This window comes from Melopsittacus undulatus, chromosome 10, assembly GCF_012275295.1.
Source record: "Melopsittacus undulatus isolate bMelUnd1 chromosome 10, bMelUnd1.mat.Z, whole genome shotgun sequence".
Lineage (NCBI taxonomy): Eukaryota > Metazoa > Chordata > Aves > Psittaciformes > Psittaculidae > Melopsittacus > Melopsittacus undulatus.
In genome coordinates, this window is record NC_047536.1 from 2154406 (window position 1) to 2166622 (window position 12217).

General features: G+C 41.8%; 1 protein-coding gene across 2 annotated transcripts in view; it reads right to left on the reverse strand.

The window, feature by feature from the left end:
- SLIT3 (slit guidance ligand 3) overlaps positions 1–12217 on the reverse strand; it is a 499607-nt gene that overhangs the window by 163370 nt on the left and 324020 nt on the right. The gene's annotated exons all lie outside the window — the stretch shown is intronic.

Consider the following 12217-nt stretch of genomic DNA (forward strand, 5'->3'; position numbering starts at 1 on the left):
AAGTATCATAAATGCATGCATCATTAACATAAAACATAGCAGCTTTAAGATAGCACTTACAGCAGCCACTAAGATTAATTTCTGCTCCTTCCCAAAAGTATTTTCAGGTCTTTGTCAGCAAGTTCCCCAAATTCCTGCTAAAAGGACTATCTTTACCTCAGATGAACCCAAAGCAACCATCTCAATTAGAAATGTAAAACTGGATCCCCATACAATGAAGTCAAATGACCTTGGCAGCTAGGATTCCACAATTTGAATTGGAATTGAGAGCAACACTGGATTTTACCTGGCTCTTAGTTACTATTCAAACATTGTGTATTCTTCCCAAAGATGTCATAAAAAGAAAGAGTTTAAATAGCAAAAAATCTGCGTTTGGAAATGATTTAGAATTGAAACACAACAACATACGAGAATGATAGAATGAATCACTCCAGCCACTTAGAGCTGCAGCAGCAATGCAGAGAGGAGAAGAACTTTTAAATCCAAGAACAGGGATAAAATGAGATGCAGGGAGAAGTAAATCGTGGGTTTTAAAGGACTTGGGAATAACGTATAGGAAATGTGTAAGGCCCATAGACCCCCTATTGCACAGCCTCTTCTGTTGATCTGTGCTTTCAATAGACTAAGGAAATACCCTTGGAAATAAGATATTTTGCCAGCTCAGTTATACTCCAGGAAGACATTTAAGTCCTGAACATTGTGACACTTGCACAGTCAACTTGTGCAGTCAGTGTGCACACACTCTTTTATTTGTGTAGCATTCTATTTTAAAGGTTGTGACCAGAGTTAATTCTATTCCTTGCTTTGTGATTTGAATTAGTGCTTGAGATTCCCCTTCCAGTCGGTCTAAATATAACATGCTTCGTTTCTGGCAAGTCCACAGTGACATGCAAATTGCTGTAAGCTTCAGCACACTACTATTGGGTGTTTGTCACCAGAATTAGCAGTACACATCTTCTTCCCACAAAGGCTTTTTGTCAGCTTGCCAGTTTGGAGTTTAACTCTTCCTAAGTATTTCTATGCAGAGACTTCTAGGAACAAAGGAGGACCATACCTGTCCAATTCCCTTTACTTGGGGAAGCTAGGGGTTCACACAAACTGCACATGGACACAGCATAGCAGTTGTTACAGGGACAGTCAGTTCTAGTGGCAGGCAAGAAACACGGCCCCTTTTCTGTAATCAATGAAAATTCCAAGGATATTTTAGTGCCTCGGAACCAAAAGTAACCAAAATTGGAATTCCACAGATCCTGAGTAATGAGAAAAAATGAACTTTCTAGAGCAGGTGGAGAGGGATACAGGAAGAGTTGTTTCAGAAAGCCACCTTTGAGGAAGAACTGGGTTCTTCACCCCTTCCTACACAATTTGCAGCAGATGGCCTGTACAGAAATAGATGGACATGGCTGTTGTCATCTGCTACTGTATTTTCACCTTAGCACCTCATATTTCTTTATGGAAGCTGTCTGTAAATGAAGGACTAAACACTACACATAACACATTATGCTCAGCACACTGCATCTTGCAGATGCTGCCAGAGATGCAACAAGCAGTATTGTGAGCCCTCATCAGGGTGTGTTTACAGCTTGGGCACAAAATGCAGTTGGTCTTGGAGCATTGGATAAAGTGTAACATTAAATTATCGGGTATTTTAAAAGTATGAAGTACTTATCTGACCCATAAATGTGTGTTATAGATTGGCAGGCATTAGCTGAAAACCACAATGCAGTTACACAACTGAGACAGTAGAAACCAAAGTATTTGTATTAATACCTTGAGCTTTCACTTCATCTGGGCTCATAAATGACATCTGAAAGACAGGCTTAAATATCCCTAGGAAACACTAGCTTTTGCCAGAAGGGGTGCTGGCAATTTCAAGGTGATGAAGGCTTAATTATTAACCAGTGTTATTCACAATATAATGGGAAACTGCTGCTAGAGGTGCCATCTTTCAAATCAAGTGAAAAACAGTTCTTACCTAGTAATGTGATTTCTTTAGTGAAAAGCTAATCTAACTTTTACAGCCACCTTTTATTTCAGAGAAAATTACCTCATTTACCTAGAATATGACCCCTGGAAAACTGTATTTCATGGTCTAGCCCTGCATACTCTGAAGTGTTGTCATACGCTATAAACCCACCTGTGCTTGTGCAAAGCAGCATCAGCGAGTTTGTTTTTTTGTGTATCACCAGAATACACTATAAAGAATTGTAAAACACACCTGAGTACAGGAGACACAGCTCTAAAAGGCTACATTTAGATCGGTTGAAACATCACATTCAAGATTTACTACAACTCGATAAAATCCTCCTCTGGTATTTCATAATAAGATCTATTTAAAATATAGAATTCACAAAATGGATGAAATCCACTGGCCATGTCCAAGGGGTTTTGGTTCCTCTTTCAGTTACCCATTTCACTGTGCCTGCTGTATCACTCAGATGAACTGAAGCCTATCTCCCCCCTTGTGACACACAGCAATGCTGCCTGCCCCTTGAAGCTTTATCTTAGTCTTTGACAACATCAAAGACAAGAACAATTTCCTTTCTCTTCTCTCATATATTACTAGAGATTGGAACATATGAGGGCCCAATGGATCCAGATGCATTTTTCTTGTAATAATGTGATGCTAGACAGGATAAAGTCATCCTCCTTCCCACTCTCTTGAAATGACTTTACAGCAATGAGAGCAAAAAGTAAACTTCTTGGGAAAACAAAATAGTAAAACATATAGGGGGAAACTATACAGTTAAATCTGAAAGGCTACCCCAGAGTAAAAAATAAGCACTCCAATTCCCATGCTAATACATCCTGAAGTTCACTGAGGTACAAACCTTTTCATCACCTCCTCATCTAGTGACTGTACTGCTCACACCCAGGATGCCAAAACACAAAGAACTAAACTCTGCTTAATGCAGCCTTAATAGAGGCAGCTCCCTCTCAGGAGTGAAGAAGCCATTTGTCTTGAAAAGTGATTCCCCCTGCAGAGTGGGGAGACAGACAAATTAATTTGGACCTTAACTATCTCTCTTTCATTGAGGGAAGGAAAGAATTTGTTATTTGGGTCTCTAATGGTGCAGTTTGCTAGCAATTTTCTCATTTCAAACACTGTCTCAGCTGCTAATGTGTAATGTTTTGTCAAGCTTACCTACCCATAACATAGACAAATCACTCGCTTGCAGAGAAAGAGACTGAAGCATCAGTACTGGTAATTCTCAGCTGTCAGGTGAATAGAGCCTACAAATGAGACAGCCATGCTCTATTACCAGTGCCAGCAAGCTCTCGGCTGAGACATGCCAGAAACGTCCCTGTGCATTGGGCAGTCATGAACTTCCCTGCTAGGAGTGAGTGAATGAGCTGGATGGCTCCTTGGATCATGTCGTTCTGCTCCCTGGGCCAGGGCTCTCTAGGGCTCCCATCACTCAGGCAGCCAATAACCAAAAGCAATCTCTGACACAAGATAAGCTCAGGGTGCAGCAGTAACTGCAGCACACTCTGCTCTGGCAGGATGCACACAACCTGTGTTAAGGTTGCTAGGAAGAGCAAACCCCTCCTTCTCTCCTGCCCCATTAGCAGGGATTTGCAGAGAGCTGGCTAAGTACTGTCTGGGGGAAATCAGCGCTGGCATCGCTCGCAGTGACAAAGACCAGGGCTGGGGACAGCTGTTTGTATTAGGAAGGAAGAAATGTCTAGAGCACATTACAATCAAGAAAGAGACTCTTCCTCCTTGACAAGGAATGAGAACAACTGGATTATAAAAGCTGCTTGGATCATTAACTTACATTCATCTCATCTATATATCTTATTTTACATTTTGGAGTCTGACAAAGACAAGCCACAGGTGTATTTTCAGCATTTAAGAGGACAACAGCACACTTAAAATCTGGTTGTCTTTCTACCAATATGGACTGGATTTGATTCCTGTTCTGACCCCTTTCCTGCCACTTTATTTGAAATACAAGTTTTATTCTTAACACTCACAACAGGTTCAGGTAGCTGGACTGAAGTGTTTACCCAAAGACAGCCCTGGGTAGGATGCACCCGTGCCAGGAAGGAAGGAATCCTGCCCTGCATTTACAAAGCCTGAACCCACAGCCTATGCTGTAATGAAAGACACAGAAGCCGCAGTCATCACCCTTTACACCACAGCACTGCAGCACTGCATGGGGCACTGCTCTGCAAAGTACAAGGCAAAAACCTGCAGTCCTGTTGCTTCAGAATGTGTTTAGGGACCCACATTGCCAAAGAACAGCCTTTTTGTGGCTCTGTCTCTCATGCTTCAGTTCTCTGACAGGTAGACACCAAAGTACACTGGGGTGGCAGGATATTCACCTTGTTTTAACAGACAGCTAAAGCCTTCAACCTACCTGAGCCAAAGACTCTACCACTGCTATAACCCCCCTAAACACATATGGCTCTCCAAGAGTTTTATACCGCTGCCTTTCATCACAGCACCTGAATGACTTCCAAATAAAATTCATAATATGCATTATAAATCCCTCTCAGTGAGTCTGCCTTAGGAACTGGAGAGCTGAGAGCCAGTAAACTGTCTGCTTATATTAAGACAAGGTGACAGCTAGAGTTTCATATCCTGACATTTGGTGGTGATTTCCAGGGTCTAGCTGTCGAGCTGCTGCTATAGGTTTAAAAAGGACTGCTTCTTAAGTATTCACCTAAGGGCAGATCTTTGATAGACAAAATGCTATCAAGAATGAAGTGACTTTTCAAAATGAATATATATCTATAGAATGCTACAGAGGTAATTCTGCTCACCCAGAGACATCTTTCAGAATGAAACAAGAGGTTTTGATACATTCCCTGATAGCAGTGTTCACCTAGAAGGAGTGACAGTGATACTGGATTTCCTGAAATACCACAGTGTGTTTCGTTTAAGCTGACATAACTCTGTAGTTAAGCACTTGGTCAGGTTACCTGTTGGTAAATGCTGAATGTGCAATGGCAGTCACATTATGAACCCAGCAGCTTCACTGTGGTAGGTGAATCAGCATCAAATGCTGTACAAACAAACAGGAAGACACCAGAGAGAAACCTGTATGCTGGTACTTCACAAAACATCTGACAAACACCAATGTCTCTATCACCATAAGCAGCCAGAGTGCAATAATACACTGCCAGACACCAAGTTTTCCATCTACCACTGTGTTACTCCACGTTCCCAACTGGAACGTTTAGCCCTTCTCACCACCTTTCATTGTTACTTCTCCTGCCAGTCTCATTCATTCACCTTTCTTGCTTCATCCCAGAGAGGGGATGCAGGCACGCACCAGCGAGGTGCCTCTCGCTGCCATGCCACAGCTGTTTGTGGGGGAAAACAGGGACTTTGAGTGATACTTGCATTAGATAAAAAATGATCTCTGCCTTTTTGTTCATTCCATTCATTTGTATTAATAAGGCTAAATCTATGTTCCTGCTGGACTGAAGTGATCTCTCAGGAATAAAAGAACACACGCATGCTCAAAACCCTCAGTCCAAAAAGCCCAACATCCCCAAACCTGGTAAGGTTACTAACTCCTGCACAGCTTGCCTGAGTCAAACTCACCTGCACATCACTTGTGGCTTGTTTTAAAGAAATCTCACAGCAGATGAGAAAAGAAGTAAAAAATGATAGTGCCAAAATGAAAATGTGCATGAAAATTATCAAAACAAAACCATCTTATGCCTATCAATGACATTAGTGACAACACTACAAGTAAAGATACAAGCCTGCAAGGCCCTACAGCAGAACCCCCTCTGTGGTTACTGCTGGTTTCTAAAGCTGGCTCCCATTTCCCTGAATCTGTCTCAGCACAGAAAACACTTTTATTCTTAACATTTCCCATATATTTATATTTTCTCTACTGACTCTCAATGTAAACTATTTCCTTTACTGTTTTTGTGTCTTGCCCTCATAGAATAGAATATTTTCTACATATTTTTGGCCTAACAATCGAAACCTCTTTTCTTTTAATTGAAGGCCAGGAGTGACTGACACAGTTTGCCTGGTGAGATCCAGAAAGCAGTAGTCAAGTCTGACATGTGAAGCTGTCCAGAGCCAATTTACAACAGTGAATGAAAATCATATTATAGGATTCAACTACAGAAGCCAACCTGATTCCACAGGAAGAGAGCTTGCCACCAGAGGCAGTTAAGGAGCATTTATTACTGTGCTGGCTTCAGCTACAGTATTTACTGGAAGCCTGAGAAAATTATTATCATCTTCTTTTAAGAGAAAGAACAACACTCAATGCACAACTGTTATTCCTCTATCCCCAAAGTTTACAGCTTCTACACACCTATAGTCTTGAAATAAATAATAAGCCTTTTCCTTTAAGAAGTTGAGTATTTCACACCCAGTTGTAAATATATATGAAATTGTTATGGTACAGTTAATTTATAATTCATGTAAGAAAGGATTAATTTGATTATAATAAATAGAGTTACCACTGCTCAATTGTTTTATAACAGCCTTTCTGCCTTTGTTTTAATCTGTGGAAAATTGATTTTGAATATAGCAGTGATTTAAATATACTAGGTACAAAGAAGATAATTTCTTTCCAAGAGAATCATTAAAGCACCAGAAGCAACAAACTCGTCTATCTCCAGGTCTGTTCACAACACTGCACAACACAGTGGTACTCTCACAATAGCAATTCTCTAAGTAGTAAATGTGTCAGGAAAGCAATAATTAAAGGTGGAATGAGCAGAACATTACGCTGCAAAATTACTCTCTTGAAGGATAGTTGGTTTGTTTTCATTTTGACAAAACCATGAGAAAACCAACACTTAAGTGCATTAGATTCTCTCCTCAGTGGATAAACTCCATCATTTATCCTAAGAGTAGAAACCACGCACCAAAATCCAGCACTCCTCACAAAACTATCAGTCACCAATTCAGCTATCAATAGTGAGAATGATAAACCAAACCAATGTAGAACAAGTGACTCAAAATTGACCTTAAGCCAAACCTAGATGCTGGTGGATGGGCTGCATCCTATTTCACTCTGCTTGGAAGACAGGTGGGAAACTGTAGTTATTATCACCCCAGATAGAGGTGCCTAACCAGCATGTTTCTCTGAGGGACTGTCAGCCTCTTTGTCTGGAGTAATTAAATCAGCATTTAAATAAAAGGTCCCATTTCTGATCTAGATACACCCTATCCATCATTACTCTTGCTTTATACAAGCACATTTCTCCCAATCTCACCAGAGTATTGTAACAGTGAAAAAACAAGCTTCATATGAAAAAACACTGGCTGGAAATCTAAGATCAGCTTTAAGATCTAAGGATATACTTTAGATTTTGGAGTTTGATTTGTAAGTCTGCAGATGACTGGGACTTGGCACTCCAAACTAATTAGTGCTGCACAGCACAACGTGTTCAAAGCACAGCTCCTATTGACTTCTGCTGCAGCTGGGAGTCCTCAGCACTTCTGAATGTCTCAGCTGGTCAGCCAGAACCTGGGATTACATCACTAGTGACCACCCACGAAAGTTTGGGCAAGTCACTTGCCCAGAGTCAACTCATAAAACCACTGGCAAGAACAAACATCCCAACCCTCTGAATGGGATTTCTGGGATCAGCTTCCCTCAGCCCTCACTGGGGAATGTTCCTGTTTCTGCATCAAACAAACAGATCCCATACACACAGGCTGGTCTGCCACACAACCCTGATGCATCCCCAGACAACAAGAAATGAGTCCAGGCTTTTAACAGCAACATGAGACTATGCTGTAATTACAGTGCTTAGTACAACAAATATATACAAAAGCACTGAATGAAGACTGCAGCTACAAACTTTCACACTGGAATATTCTTTCTTCTTTTATATACTTCTTCTTTCTAATAATATATTTAATTTAGTGAATCCATAACCAAAAGTTGAAATCATTAATTCCATCACAAGGAAACTCGTGTAACAAAAGTACAACTTGGCCTTGATGTCTAAGTGGAATAGCACTGGTTAAAACAGTAAATTGTGTGTAGTCTAATACTTAATCTCTGCACATGGTCACTAGTGCGCAGAGATACACAAATTGCTGTTGGGTTTTGTCAGTAGACTGTGACAAGGCAGGAAGGCTCTGGAAGATCCCTGTTTCCTAGTGGGAAGAGATGGCTCAGCTCCATCTTCGCTTGTGCACCTCTGTCATGGTCCCACAGCCTGGCCAGCCTCATTCATGCCACCCAGTGTCTCAGCCTCTCACCACATCCCCATAGCGCAACCTACCAAGCTGGTGTCCCAGGTTCACTAGCAGCAACCTCAGGCCTCAGCACTAAGTATTCCTCACTTTCTCAGACATGTAACACTTACCAACCTGTCTTGATTTCCTTTGTTCCCAGTCTCTCTCATCATATGATTTGGTTTTTCCTCATTTGAGGTCAGCTGCCTTTTCCAAAGACTTTCTGTATCGAGCCAGACCAGTCTTTATTCTCTCAAGTGTATGTCCCAGCCCACAATCCAGCCCTTAGTACTGGCAATTCATCAAATCTTCTTCTTCCACAACCTGAATGTCCTTCAGGAAAGCAACATCCAGTGCCAGTGCTAGTGCCAGCAGTCACTGCTCCACAGCCCAGGAGCCTGCTCACCACAGCGTATGTCATGGTTTAAGCCCAGCCAGTAACTCAGAACCATGCAGCTGCTTGCTCACATCCTTCCCTTTCTCCCCTCACACTCCCGGAGTGAACATCACCATTCCCAGACTAAAGTCAAAACCACAGCACTGCACCAGCTACTAAGAAGGAGAAAAATGACTGCTAGTGCTGAACCCAGGACACTGCTGCACCACTCACTCCAGAGCAGACAGCAGCAGGAGGTGCAGCACTTGGGGGGCTGTTCCCCACTTCCACTCAGGAAGATCTTACACAAAGCTCTACAAAACACAAAGGCAAAAGTCCCTGCACTGCTGCTTTAAGGTGTGCAAAATGCTCAGACAAAAGCTGTCTGCAATTCATATCCTAAAACACAGCCGTGTTTGCAGCAATAAATACAAATAAAATAAGCAGATCAGTCTGAAATGGATGAACAGCATGAAAACTTCATTCTGAAGAAGGAACAGGGGAAAAGCAGAGTGAGTTCGGCAAGAGATTAATAGGGAGTTACTGATCACTCACCAGTACTGGGATGCATCAAATGGACCTGGCCCACATGATGTTGAAACACCACAGGCAGGGCTAGCAATGCCATCATCCCAGTGCTCCACATCTGCAAGTGCAGGAAAGCTGCACTTTCCCCAGTGAGCCAAACCCTGAGAATGGGCACACAGAGCCAGAGCTCAGATCCATCAAGCCTAGTGTCCTGAGCCAACAACAGCCCAAACCACATGCTGAGTGAAATCTGCTGCTGTGGCAAGTGTTTCTCACAACACCCTTCCCAGCTCCCACTAGCTGCAGTGCAGGGACTCTCCCAAGCACAGTTGGAAGCTTCGGATTTCACAGGTCTTTACTTTGCAGTCGTGATGGGCTGAGCTGTCAGTCAGCCTGACAGGCACTGCCTGCAAGGCTGCGATCAAGTCTGATCAGAACAACAGATTCTATGGAGACTCTGTCTCCTACTAGTTTGGAGGTGATCCCTCCCTGCACCCATCCAAGGTCAAGTCCATTCTGTATTCACACTCTATTCCCTATTTGTCTTGCATGTGTTTTCTCTGACCCTTCCTAAATAAATGCATCCTTCTCCTTTCATTGCGGATGCTGTTCCAATGCAGTGAAATGACATACTCTTCATTTGCCAGTAAACCATCAAGCCATGTTTGTTTGGGTATTTTGCAGTAAATGCCTCCAGGTGCTTAATGACTTCTTCAAGTATTCATGCAAAACTTTGCTGTGCTTATTTTCATGTGTTTCTCTATAGCATATACTGTTCTCTTCTGAACAACACAAGAGAACCACTTTGTAAGCAGAGAATCTTTTACGACATTCAACACACAGTCTGTATTCCTCAGCTTCAATTTCTTGTAACTCATTTCACCTCTGTCAGTTTGGCTGCTGATGTCAGCTCCGCATTGAACAAGAGGCTTTAGAGAAAAATGAATTGCATTCTGAACACTCTAGCTACCTAGTTTATGAAGTTATGGAAAACCAAGGCTGGGATACAGATTTCAAGCTTTTCTAAATTCCTTTATTTAATAAAAGACATTCTTGCAATGAGGGCCTTCGGGATAATACACCTTGGGGAGAGGTGTAACGAAGTAACACAACACACTTCCAAGTCATACATAGCAGAAGTCAGCAGCAAGGGAAAATTAGTGTCATAGGATGCTTATTTTATGGTTTGTGATAGGTTTTTATCAACAAAAACAAACCTAGGACTTGTTGGCACCTGTGTCAGAGGAAGTTCTGCCTACCCATGTTAATGAAGACTGAGTAAAAGATCTTTAATTAATACAAACCACAGTGAAATGTAGGTCACCTTTAATAACCACATTAGAGTAACAGCTGTGTGTTAGCTGTAGAACAGTTTGTCAGTCAAAGCGTTCCTGGCGAGTCCAATTTAGCTTATAAAGAAACCCTGAGTCAAGGGGAAATACAAAAACGAGAAAGCTGTAACTGAATGCAACTAATAACCAGCAAAGGAACCTGGAAAACCCCCAAGTGGAACTGAGGAAGGCAAAGACAGCATTTTAATACCATCATACAAATATTATGAAAGTACTACAATCTATGGGGGGAAATGTATTCTAGTGGAATGAGTGTTTAAAACGTTAGCTACAAACTGCTGAATGAAAAATACACCATCTCAAGCAGGAGTCTACGTAGCAGCAAACCAGTCATGTAGTTTGTTAGTAACCCATTACCACAGGAGGTGAGAGTCTCTAGTAAGAGTTACACCTCTCAAAGGTGACACGGATCAGATCACAGGACTGCAGAGTCCGGAAAGAAGCGTTTAGCCAGCACCACTATAGCCACCTGTTATTAGAAGCGTCTGACTACATGCATGCCAACCATGGGGGATAAATCCCAAGGGGAAAAAACAACAGTACTGCTGTCTGAGATGTGGGCTGCAGCATGCAGACAGAATTTACTTGGCCCCATTGCTATAACATTACAGCAAAAGAGTATTATTCTCCCTATCTTATCAAATCTAAAGACTATTCTGTGTGTAGGTGGACCCAGACCTCTGGATGGATTTTATATTGAATAAGGCCAAAGCGGCCTCAGACAAACTGACTTTCTGAGCAGTGTGACACACTTCTGCATAAACCTTGGTCACAAGAATCTATGCCATGACTTTTCCAGGAAAACTGTCGCTGCTCCTTCCATCTTTCCAGAAATGTTTTTCTGTGTGGCTTTACTCTATGGGACATTGTTTAATACATTGCCTTTGGATTTAAGGTTAATTGCTCTTTTTCATTAGTACTTTTACAAAATGGAAATACCATTTTGCCAGTAGGAAAACCCATATGTGAGTGATGTCAATTGCTAAGACTTATTCTGATAGAATCATAGCACCACAGAATGTTTTGGGTTGAAAGGGAGCTTTGAAGGTCATCTAGTCCACCCCTCTTCCCTTCTGCCATGAACAGGGACATCTTCAACTAGATCAGGTTCCTCAGACCTGTCCAACCTGTCCTTGAATGTTTCCTGGGATGAGGAATCTACCACATCTCTAGGCAACATTTTCCAGCATCTCACCACCCTCACTGTAAATAGACAGAACTACTTCAATTCCTTTATGTATTTCTTAAATATCTATTCCTTAAGAAGGAAATCTTCCCAGGATTGACTCCACCAGAAAGTAGCAATAAATGTTTTCATGAGGGTTATGCTCTGAACTATGTGCTAGTGAACTGCAAAGGATATTTGCAGGATCAGAACAATATAAGAGGTTTATCTACAGACAAAGAATCAAATAAGTACTGACTAAAGTGCAAAGCATCTGACGGATCTGAATCATTAAACCATGTGCTCAGAACTTTACATGGTGTTGTAGGGATCTAGCAGGTTTATAACCTTTAGGTTATGAAAGTTTCTTAAAATGTTACATGCATCTTGACTCCCTACATTATCATCTCATCTAAAAGCTCTCCAAGTCTTCCTTCACTTTCTGCTCTCCTAAGGAGATCTAAGTTGCTTTTACTATAAGTTACAGGGGTTACGTTTGTGGGCTGGAGCAACGAAAACGGAGTCAAGACTTTGATACTCAATGCTATTACAAGCACACTGAAGGTGATTGTTTTCACTTGCTTTCTTACACTGAGGTGTGCTGCTGTATGGAGAGGGCTGGA